General features: G+C 46.8%; 1 protein-coding gene across 1 annotated transcript in view; it reads left to right on the top strand.

Annotated features, from left to right (window-relative positions):
• The window catches only part of LOC126481200 (L-asparaginase-like), a 391,393-nt gene that overhangs the window by 83,859 nt on the left and 294,746 nt on the right, over positions 1 to 12,788 (top strand). The gene's annotated exons all lie outside the window — the stretch shown is intronic.

The raw sequence follows: 12,788 nt of genomic DNA, 5'->3' as shown, positions 1-12,788 counted from the left end.
ACCCGGCATCATGGTGTGGGGAGCGATCTCCTACACTGGCCGTACACCACTGGTGATCGTCGAGGGGACACTGAATAGTGCACGGTACATAAAAACCGTCATCGAACCCATCGTTCTACCATTCCTAGACCGGCAAGGGAACTTGCTGTTCCAACAGGACAATGCACGTCCGCATGTATCCCGTGCCACCCAACGTGCTCTAGAAGGTGTAAGTCAACTACCCTGGCCAGCAAGATCTCCGGATCTGTCCCCCATTGAGCATGTTTGGGACTGGATGAAGCGTCGTCTCACGCGGTCTGCACGTCCAGCACGAACACTGGTCCAGCTGAGGCGCCAGGTGGAAATGGCACGGCAAGCCGTTCCACAGGACTAAATCCAGCATCTCTACGATCGTCTCCATGGGAGAATAGCAGCCTGCATTGCTGCGAAAGGTGGATATACACTGTACTAGTGCCGACATTGTGCATGCTCTGTTGCCTGTGTCTATGTGCCTGTGGTTCTGTCAGTGTGATCATGTGATGTATCTGACCCCAGGAATGTGTCAATAAAGTTTCCCCTTCCTGGGACAATGAATTCACGGTGTTCTTATTTCAATTTCCAGGAGTGTATAATGTCCGCCGTCCTCTCTCGTGAACACTTCTGCGAGTTTCCAATAACGCGCCAAAACATGATTGAAGTTTTGCCGTCGCTTGACGTTCCGTCCAGTGTGAATGCAAGTGGGTTATTGACGGTGTGTGACGTCACAGACGTTGACGTGACGTTGCTCACCGTGTGAATCGAGCCTAAGTCTTTCTGCAGTACCGCAGAGGAAACGTGCAACTTCCTGTAGGCCTATTACGCGACCTAGTTCAAACTCAGTGAGGTGGTAATAATGGCGTCTTTGTCGCCTTAGAGGCGTTCTTGACTAACGTCAACTCACTACGTCCAATCTCAAAGGTAGCTGACGCTCGCGATCGTCACAACGTGTATTTAAAGCAAACCTGATTTGCATCCTCATGATGGCGCTACCGGAGCCACTCTTAAGTGACTGGAGAGGAATTTGAATAGACGTCTTTCAGGTATAGAAACACGCGTACAACCTTTCGTTTACGTCGCGCAACTCGTTCTTGGTGTTGAGATTTTTTCCGTCAGTATAGATTGCTATAGTTGGAGGTTAAGAAGCTTGTACAGGATAGGGCGAATTGTATCAAACTACCCTTCACCCTGAAGACCACAACAACATCGCGTAATCAGTTCTCGTTTGTGCCAACGCCTGATATATTTTTCTTAAAGAATTGGCGAAGTTCTTTAGCATTATCGTTATTGATGGCAAGAATGCAGGTATGGGAAATAAACGTAGGAATTTGATCAAAATGTTCCTTCTGCCACTTTGACATCGTTTATTACACTACCGGTTGTAGAAAACCAATGCGTTATTTTCAAATGCAGCACAAAGCACTTCGACTTGTAACCAAAATCGACGTTTCGTGCTAAAAATAATAACTAATAATAATAAACGTATTGAGTACAGTCCTATGTGCCATAACAAATCTTCAGAATAAATAATATATTGCAGTACATCAGCATCTCAGTAATGAAAGCGATGTAGTTTGTCTCTTTATTGATTCGTGGTTTTTTTGTGCCATCATATACTTGTACAGATACTAAAAAGAACAGCAAAACCTTTCGTCTATAGATTTCTCATAAAAAATTTACCTACTTTGATATGAAACGTTGCAGCTCGACTGAAAAGTAATTCTTGGATTACTATCACGGGACGCACTACGCATTACATCTTCTTGACTTTATAAATATGCGTTTCAGTGTGTTGAGTAGGGCGTTTGTACCGATATTTCAGATGACTTTTCTGGGTTTGTTTCATATTCAGCTTGCGCAGTTGTTCGCATTTTGACTTTATTATACGTCGGACAAATATTTAAATCAGCCTGACCACACACAATCTCACATTCTTTGAGAAAAATTAATATCAGTCGATGTAGTCCGCGCCGAATGCGCGAGGAATGAGTTTATCTGTAAACAAGTGTATTTTGTTATTAACACGCCCAGTTGCACAATCGTTTCGTGTTTGTGTCTGCAGAGTACAAACGACAACATAACTTTGTTATTTTAATGCAACCTGTGTTTCAGAAAAGTCTTGGGATGCTCGTGACCACTAGCGACGAAATATCATAGCATTAATGAAATTTTCCCCTATGGAACAATTTATTTTGACATTCCTCTTTTTTTAAAGGTATGTAATGGATGACGCAGTATGGATTTAATCGTAGGAAGCTTATCGTAAAACATTGTCGAAAGTAGTAGGTCGCAAGACAAGATAACATGTCGCCTGTGTGAGTAAAGTCACTCAATTGAGCGCAACATTTGGCACTGCTCTGGTTTGATCAGTTCAAGTACTTTGACCCAATTTTACGATGATAAGAGATGCAGCTAAAGATTTCTACCGAAAAGAATGCTGTAAGATTGCATTTCTACATTTTATTTTCTATATTCCGATTTTTAAAGTTGATTTAGACTGAAAAACGTACGGCACTGTAGGAAGTATGTTTGAGACATGGCCGGCCGGAGTGGCCGTGCGGTTCTAGGCGCTCCAGTCTGGAGCCGAGGGACCGCTACGGTCGCAGGTTCGAATCCTGCCTCGCTCATGGATGTGTGTGATGACCTTAGGTTAGTTAGGTTTAATTAGTTCTAAGTTCTAGGCGACTGATGACCTCAGAAGTTAAGTCGCATAGTGCTCAGAGCCATTTGAACCATTCAAGACATGAATCTTGTTTTTGGAACGAAAAAGATGAAAATTTCAGGTGGTCACCTTCATTTAGGTTTCCTGTAGTTCCTCTAAATCCTTTGAAACGATTGCAGAGTGAAGCAACAGCACCAGTTGCACTTTTATTTTCGATCACCAGGACCAGTTTCTGGCATCGAGGCGTTTTTCAAGTGGTTGAGTCTATTGTTGTGGGACCACATAGACATTTGGAAAAAAAAGGTCAGAGCCGACTTGACATGGAACTTTTATTTAAAATGATACATCACTTTTCTTTTTGCAAAGGTCGTATATACTGATCTTTTGTTTGCTTATGAACTTCTTAGGTTCTATTCCCGACACAAGGAAACCACAACAAAAATGATCATTACACTGAAATACAGTATTCTGCACATCAGAGGTTTTTCCAAATCTACACGATTAGCTACTTTACTCGCTCCAACTGACTTTGTAGGGAGTTCTGGATGGATGGTAAATACATACTGGTTCTTTACAGTACATGTACGCCATCATACAGTTGTGGAAACAAAACTTTCCAATGAGAACCTTCCTATTGGCATAAACTGCAAGTGTGAGATCAAACTGGTAGTCTGCAAGCTGAGAGGGCGCACTGTCCAGTATAGTTTGTACCTGCTGGCGCGCGCACAGAGAATGCTGGTTAACACTCCAGTCAGTGCAACAGTACTGTAGCACTAGCAGTGTGTGGCGCATGCGGGATTCTCTGTGTTCTTTCTCAAACAATTTTACAGAATCTGTTTGTTAAAAAAAATTATTCTTTCGTTACTTAAAGCCTTATACATCAGCTTCACGGTAAACTGCGTAACTTTTTGTTAATATTCATCCTTACGTTGATACTTCCAAATTAAGCAACACACAGCACGAAATTCGAATAGCTCGAAGGGAAAAGTAGTGGTCGCTATGGTTTTCTGCTTGATACATGTTAGGTCATACAATGCTCTATATGAAATGTAGCTATTGAATTTTTCGTTATCTGGGAAGTGACCTGCATCACAAATCCCGACAAAATGTAATTTTATGTAACGCACTCATTTCCACCCATGCACACATCAATATAAAAATATATGAATTACTCATAAAATCCATCATAAGTGTTTTATTTTTGACTCGATCACTTTTTTGTGACACAATCATAACAGGTTTCGGCCTACAATGGTCATTTTCAAATGCTGCAATACAGGAAAGCTAATATTAAAACCTGAAACGAGTAAAACAGTTTTCAGTGGGTCTACTTCGAACTAAAAAATTTGGAAATTTGTGGTTAGGTCTTATGGGAGCAAACTGAAGAGGTTATCGGTCCCTAAGCCTACACACTACTTAATCTAACTTAAACTAACTTATGCTATGGACAACACACGCACACACACACACACACACACACGTACACACGCGCACGCACACACACACACACACACACACACACACACACACACACACGAGGGAGGACTCGAACCTCCGACGGAGGGAGCCGCACAAACCGTGACAAAGCGCCCAAGACCATGCGGCTCTACTTTGAACTAAGTAAAGTGTTATTGACATACGTGTGGTTCATACCTATAGTCAGATCTGGTGAAGAAGTGTTCATGCATTGTCAACTAAACATAAAATCGGAAATTAGGGAATTATATACATATAACAAAGTGTGCTGTTCCTTCCCTACTCTTTGTGCTAGTTGCATATGTCTTCTATAACACGAACTTCATTCGTAAGAACCATAAAATGTCATAAATTTTAAAGTTAGATTTGAATCAGTTTTTCATAAAATTTATGGAAGTAAAATAAAGATCGTTAAAACAGTAAAATCTATTTAAAACTGTGAGATCTTTACAATAAAAGAGACAAAGTAGCAGACCTTGTGGCATATTTTTCCACTCCCTGATGGCGCTGCACTTGAAGCTACTGGATATTTACGCCATTGCACATAAGCTTAGGACAGACGACATGGAATGGACGACCAGGGCAGTTTCCTGTTGCACTTCACTGATAATCTTCTTCTGGGTGAGAGTAGTGTATGTTAGGCTTATGTTTGGCTGCGACCCAGGGTGGTTTTAGCTGAGGCTGTTATATTGCAGTTAATTTAGTTCACCTGGAGTCTGCTATCCGAATGACATTTGCCTGTCGTCAACACCTTGTTGCAGTATTCTTCGATGTGCACGAAACTTATGATACCACATGCCACCACCACATCCTTGCTGCATTACATGAGTGGAACCTCCATGGCCCAATCCCAGCTGTTATTCAGAACTTCATGTTGCAGTTTTCAGATACAGGTTGGCGCCTCCTGTAGCACATCCCATCTGCAGGAGAATGGGGTACTGCAGGGTTCTGTTTTGAATGTCCCTCTCTTTTTAGTGGCTACCAGTGATCTGGTGGCGGCTGTGGGACATATTGGTCCCCTTCATTGGATGCTGATGACGTTTGCATTTATTCTTAATCATCCATGATGGGCATTGCTGAACACAGACTGCAAGGAGCAGTTCTCCAAGTGCAATCTTGGGCTCTTACTCATGAGTTCCAGTTTTCGGCTGTCAAGACCTGTGTTATGCACTTCCGTCATCACTGTACACGCATCCCACTCTGGTTCTGTACCTTGATGACCAGCCCCTCAATATGGTGGACTCTCATCGTATTTTGGGACTGGTCTTTGATGCCCAGTTGACATGGCTTCACCATCTTTATCAACTAAAGCAGGCATGTTTGGTGCGCCTCAACACTCTTTGATACCCCCCCAGGGGGTCCACAACTCTTTTGTGGACATGTGCGTAGCGAGCACGGGACCCCGAGCTAATGTGGCCCTCCTTCCTTTCCGGGCTGCATACCTTCCCTTCCCTTCTCTTTCCGCATCCTTCCCCGTCCCCCATCTTCGCCCCCCCCCCTCACCTCTGGCTCTTTCCTTCCCTTTCTCCCCCTTTGGGAGTATGGTTTGTGCCTACATCCGGAGACGGACGCTCGAAACTGTTCCAAATTCCTTGCTTTCTACACTTGCAAGTCCTCGTCCTTCCTCTGTCCTTCTCTTTTCCTTCCCTCTTCTCCTTGCCCTATTCTCCGCTCCGGCGTTTGAGACCCCCTCTTCTTTCCTTTCCCATTCTCTTTTTTCCTCCCTGTGCGTGTCTGAAGGCCGACCCACGCACTTCCATGCGTAGCCGGTGACGGGGTAACGCGTAATTCCCCGCCCAGGGTAGACAGGTAGGACACGTACGTACCCCCTGGTAACGGCCAGGCCCAGGGAGGGGTGATTACCCGAGCTGATACCTTCCGAAAGTGCCGATTGGTCCCTCCGTCCGTTTGTCGGGAGGTGTGACCTGAGGTGTGAACAATCACCTAAGGCGAGTGTGCCCTCGGTGAGGGCCCCCACAAGGGAGGAGCACACCATCGGAGACGCCGGTAATCATGGGGGATTCTTCCGCAATGGTTTCCTCACCTTCCACTATGTCTGCTCACAAACGTAAGTTCACTGAGTCTCAGCCACAGACGGTTCTTCCATCGTTGCCACAGTTCCTTGTTGTTTCTCGGTCTGACGAAGGTCACGACTTCTCCACGGTCAACCCTTTCATTATTCAGAAAGGTGTCGACGCAATTGCAGGTCCTGTAAAGTCTTGTTCCAGATTACGGAATGGCACCCTGTTGTTAGAAACACACAATGCCCTCCAGGCTCAAAAATTGCTGCGTACTTCTCTGCTCCACACCTTCCCTGTCCGGGTGGAACTGCACCGTACCTTAAATTCCTCGCGTGGAGTCGTTTATACACGCTCCCTCGATGGATTGTCTGACGAAGAAATTCAGCACTACCTGTCTGACCAGGGCGTAACGGCTGTCCATAGGGTTATGAAAAGGGTTGACACGAACATCATTCCAACCCGCACTGTCTTCTTGACATTTGACAAAGTTCAACTCCCATCGAAAATCAAAGCAGGCTATGAGATAATTTCCGTTCGCCCTTACATCCCAAACCCTACGCGTTGCTATCGATGTCAGCGGTTCAATCACACCAGCCAGTCCTGTTCCAATCCGGCGAAATGTGTTACGTGTGGCAAGAATGCCCATGAGGGTGCTTGTCCACCTCCATCCCCTCGCTGCATCAACTGTATGGGTGACCACGCTTCTTCCTCTCGAGATTGCCCCGTTTTTAAGGACGAAAAGCTCATCCAGGAAATAAGAGTGAAGGAAAAGGTGTCGACCTTTGCTGCTCGAAAATTATTCGCCAGTCGACAGCCCACCGTGCCTCAGACAGGAAAATACAGCACTGTCCTTGCTTCTCCTCGGCCAACAAAGGAGGCAGCCACGCAGACTTGCGACCTCACCTTTAGTACCACGGTCGTTAGATCGGCCAGCGCAAAGATCGCCCGTTCAACCTCACCACTTTCGCCTGCCCACTCTATGGCTCACCCTTCGTCGGGTTCTGCTAAATCTCGAGCCCAGAAGTCAGACGCCAAGTCTTCGAAAAAAGAACATACTCGTGAAGAGTTTTTATGTACCGCAACGTCACAACCATCGGTTCCTCCTTCATCTAAACATCATACTTCCAACAAGGCTACGAAGAAACACAGTTCCTCTCCTTCTCCGCCAAGGCGTGTCCCATCTACAGCACCACCTGGCGGAAATCGCCCTCGGCCGTCTTCTGTGTCGCCGAGGCGCACTGCTGGTGGCCGGTCAACCGGCCGATCGCTGGTGGCAGAAGCTGCTCCTGACCAACCTATGGATCAGGATCTTCTGCCTTCGACTGAATGCCATTCCATGCTGTCGGTCGCAAGCTCTGAGCAGTCGTTGAGTTGACAGCACCCTTGGTCACATTCCTCCATTTTCTGTTCACCCTATGTCCATTATCCACTGGAATATCCGCGGCATTCGAGCTAATCGGGATGACTTGTCGATCCTCTTACGATCCTACTCGCCGGTCATCTTCTGTCTTCAGGAAACAAAGCTGCGTCCCCATGACCGCTTTGTTCTCCCTCATTTTCAGTCCGTCCGATATGACCTCCCCTCTGTTGAAGGCACTCCAGCCCATGGAGGACTCATGATTCTTCTCCATGATACTATCCATTATCACCCAATCCATTTAAACACTTCCTTCCAAGCTGTCGCCGTCCGTCTTTCCCTTTCTGGATACACGTTCTCTCTTTGTACGGTATACATCTACATCTACATCTATACTCCGCGAGCCACCTTACGGTGTGTGGCGGAGGGTACTTATTGTACCACTATCTGATCCCCCCATCCCTGTTCCATTCACGAATTGTGCGTGGGAAGAACGACTGCTTGTAAGTCTCCGTATTTGCTCTAATTTCTCGGATCTTTTCGTTGTGATCATTACGCGAGATATATGTGGGCGGTAGTAATATGTTGCCCATCTATTCCCGGAATGTGCTCTCTCGTAATTTCGATAATAAACCTCTCCGTATTGCGTAACGCCTTTCTTGAAGTGTCCGCCACTGGAGCTTGTTCAGCATCTCCGTAACGCTCTCGCGCTGACTAAATGTCCCCATGACGAATCGCGCTGCTTTTCGCTGGATCGTGTCTATCTCTTCTATTAATCCAACCTGGTAAGGGTCCCATACTGATGAGCAATACTCAAGAATCGGACGAACAAGCGTTTTGTAAGCTACTTCTTTCGTCGATGAGTCACATTTTCTCAGAATTCTTCCTATGAATCTCAACCTGGCGCCTGCTTTTCCCACTATTTGTTTTATGTGATCATTCCACTTCAGATCGCTCCGGATAGTAACTCCTAAGCATTTTACGATCGTTACCGCTTCCAATGATTTACCACCTATGGCATAATCGTACTGGAATGGATTTCTGCCCCTATGTATGCGCATTATATTACATTTATCTACGTTTAGGGAAAGCTGCCAGCTGTCGCACCATGCATTAATCCTCTGCAGGTCCTCCTGGAGTACGTACGAGTCTTCTGATGTTGCTACTTTCTTGTAGACAACCGTGTCATCTGCAAATAGCCTCACGGAGCTACCGATGTTGTCAACTAAGTCATTTATGTATATTGTAAACAATAAAGGTCCTATCACGCTTCCCTGCGGTACTCCCGAAATTACCTCTACATCTGCAGATTTTGAACCGTTAAGAATGACATGTTGTGTTCTTTCTTCTAGGAAATCCTGAATCCAATCACAAACCTGGTCCGATATTCCGTAAGCTCGTATTTTTTTCACTAAACGTAAGTGCGGAACCGTATCAAATGCCTTCCTGAAGTCCAGGAATACGGCATCAATCTGCTCGCCAGTGTCTACGGCACTGTGAATTTCTTGGGCAAATAGGGCGAGCTGAGTTTCACATGATCTCTGTTTGCGGAATCCATGTTGGTCATGATGAAGGAGATTTGTATTATCTAAGAACGTCATAATACGAGAACACAAAACATGTTCCATTACTCTACAACAGATTGACGTAAGCGAAATAGGCCTATAATTATTCGCATCTGATTTATGACCCTTCTTGAAAATGGGAACGACCTGCGCTTTCTTCCAGTCGCTAGGTACTTTACGTTCTTCCAGCGATCTACGATAAATTGCTGATAGAAAGGGGGCAAGTTCTTTAGCATAATCACTGTAGAATCTTAAGGGTATCTCGTCTGGTCCGGATGCTTTTCCGCTACTAAGTGATAGCAGTTGTTTTTCAATTCCGATATCGTTTATTTCAATATTTTCCATTTTGGCGTCCGTGCGACGGCTGAAGTCAGGGACCGTGTTACGATTTTCCGCAGTGAAACAGTTTCGGAACACTGAATTCAGTATTTCTGCCTTTCTTCGGTCGTCCTCTGTTTCGGTGCCATCGTGGTCAACGAGTGACTGAATAGGGGATTTAGATCCGCTTACCGATTTTACATATGACCAAAACTTTTTAGGGTTCTTGTTTAGATTGTTTGCCAATGTTTTATGTTCGAATTCGTTGAATGCTTCTCTCATTGCTCTCTTTACGCTCTTTTTCGCTTCGTTCAGCTTTTCCTTATCGTCCACACCAATGGCACGAGCTGATCTCCTTCATCTTCTTGGTCAGCTTCCACCCCCCTATTTGCTGGTTGGGGACTTCAATGCCCACCACCCGCTTTGGGGATCTCCACATCATTGTCCACGTGGCTCACTATTGCTAGACGTCTTCCACCAAGCGGATCTAGTTTGCCTCAACACTGGGGTCCCCACATTTTTGTCTGCCTCCACGACAAATTTATCTCATTTGGACCTTGCGGTCGGTACTGTTCCGCTAGCTCGGCGCTTCGAATGGTTCGCCCTTGATGATACACACTCGAGTGACCACTTTCCATGTGTTCTTAGACTGCAGCCTCAACTGCCATATATGCGCTCGCGACGCTGGAAGTTTGCCCAAGCCGATTGGACACTTTTTTCGTCTCTGGCGACGTTCGATGACCGTCGCTTTCCCAGCGTCGATGATGAGGTCACACATATTACCGACGTTATTCTTACAGCTGCGGAACGTTCAATACCACGCACCTCCGAATTGCCCCGGCGCCCCCCAGTTCCTTGGTGGAACGAGGCATGCCGTGACGCAATACGTGAGCGGCGACGTGCTCTTCGCATTTTCCGTCACCATCCAACTTTGGCCAACTGTATCCGATATAAGCAGCTCCGTGCGCGATGCCGTCGCGTCATCCGCGATAGCAAGAAGGCAAGCTGGAAATTCTTTATTAGCTCATTTAACACCTTCACTTCCTCCTCGGAAGTTTGGAGTCGGCTTCTACGGTTCTCAGGCGCGCCTAGTTTCTCCCCGGTCTCTGGGCTCACTGTCGCGCATGATACTTTAGTGGACCCCGTCGCAATTTCTAACTCATTGGGTCATCACTTTGCTGAGATTTCGAGCTCTTCAAATTACACGCCAGCGTTTCTCCCGAAGAAACGTGCAGCGGAAGTGCGACATCTTGCTTTCTCCTCTCAAAATCACGAAAGCTACAATACTGTTTTCTCCATGCGGGAACTCCAACATGCCCTCTCTTCTTCTCGCTCCTCCGCCCCAGGACCGGATGGTATCCATGTCCAAATGTTGCTGCATTTATCAACCCATAGTCTGCGTTACCTCCTTCGCCTTTATAATCGAATTTGGACCGACAGTACCTTTCCCAGACGATGGCGGGAAGCTATTGTCGTTCCCGTTCCGAAACCTGGAAAGGACAAACATCTCCCCTCTAGCTATCGCCCCATTTCTCTCACGAGTAGTGTCTGTAAGGTTTTGGAGCGTATGGTGAATTACCGTTTAGCTTGGTGGCTGGAATCCCGCAGTCTTTTAACACCAGCCCAATGCGGATTCCGAAAGCATCGTTCTGTAGTTGACCATCTTGTTGCTCTCTCCACTTATATCATGAACAATTTTCTCCGGAAACGCCAAACGGTAGCAATATTTTTTGATCTGGAGAGAGCATACGATACCTGTTGGAGGACAGGCATCCTCCGCACACTGTTCTCTTGGGGCTTTCGAGGCCGGCTGCCCCTTTTTCTTCGCGAATTTATGGCAGAGCGCACATTTAGGGTGCGGGTGAACACTACTCTCTCCCGTACTTTCTCCTAGGAAAACGGGGTGCCCCAGGGCTCCGTGCTGAGTGTTGTACTGTTTGCCATCGCCATAAATCCAATTATGGATTGTCTCCTTCCTGATGTCTCGGGCTCCCTCTTTGTGGACGATTTTGTGATCTACTACAGCTCTCAACGGACCAGCCTTCTTGAAAGACGTCTTCAAGGATGTCTCGATCGCCTCCACTCGTGGAGCATCGAAACCGGCTACCGTTTCTCACCCAGTAAGACCGTTTGTGTTAATTTTTGGCGACGTAAGGAGTTTCTTCCGCCCTCCTTACATCTCGGTCCTGTCAACCTTCCGTTTTCCGACATCGCTAAATTCTTGGGTCTTATGTTTGACAGAAAACTGTGCTGGTCCTCCTACGTTTCCTATCTTTCGGCTCGCTGTCTGTGTTCCCTTAACACCCTCCGTGTCCTGAATGGTACCTCCTGGGGAGCGGACCGAGTGGTCCTTCTCCGCCTCTATCGCGCCTTAGTGCGCTCGAAATTGGATTATGGAAGCATAGTCTACTCCTCTGCTCGGCCGTCTATTCTTCGGCGTCTCGACTCTATCCACCACCGTGGATTACGTTTAGTGTCTGGAGCTTTTTACACCAGCCCTGTAGAAAGCCTTTATGCTGAGACTGCTGAACCTACGCTGTCCAATCGGCGGGCAGTCCTTCTGAGTCGTTATGCTAGCCATCTGTCTTCTATGCCTGCTAATCCAGCCCATGACCTTTTTTTCGACGCCTCCTTTGATGTAGGGTATGCAGGCTGCTCCTCCTCCCTACTACCCCCGGGAGTCCGCTTCCGTCAACTGCTCCATTCTCTTTCCTTCCGCTTTCCTAAAACCTTCTTGACAACTTGGGGTACAGCACCGCCTTGGCTCCGTCCCCGGATCTACTTGCTCCGTGACCTATGTCAATTTCCCAAGGATGGTACCCCTACACTTGTTTACCGTCGGGCATTTGCTGCTCTATGAGCACAAATGACGGACGCCACATTTATTTACACCGCCGGCTCGAAAACATCGTTAGGTGTAGGGAGTGCCTATATTGTTGGCGACACCCCAAATCACTTTCGGCTTCCCGACCAGTGTTCGGTTTATACTGCGGAGCTTTACGCTGTTCTCCAGGCTGTCCACTACATCCGCCGCCATCAGCGGATACAGTATGTAATCTGCTCAGATTCTCTCAGCTCTCTCCTCAGTCTCCAAGCTCTTTACCCTGTGCACCCTCTGGTCCACCGGATTCAGGACTGTCTGCGCTTGCTCCACCTGGGGGGCATCTCGGTGGCATTCCTCTGGCTCCCGGGACACGCTGGTATCTGTGGGAATGAGGCGGCCGATATAGCGGCCAAGGCTGCAGTCTCTCTTCCTCGGCCAGCTATTCAGTCTCTTCTGTTTACCGATCTACGGAGCAGTTTATGTTGCCAAGTTGCTCATTTATGGCATGCGCATTGGTCAACACTTCCCCATAATAAATTGCGGGAAGTGA

This window comes from Schistocerca serialis, chromosome 5 (genome assembly GCF_023864345.2).
Source record: "Schistocerca serialis cubense isolate TAMUIC-IGC-003099 chromosome 5, iqSchSeri2.2, whole genome shotgun sequence".
Lineage (NCBI taxonomy): Eukaryota > Metazoa > Arthropoda > Insecta > Orthoptera > Acrididae > Schistocerca > Schistocerca serialis.
This window is presented reverse-complemented; position numbering and strand designations above follow the sequence as displayed.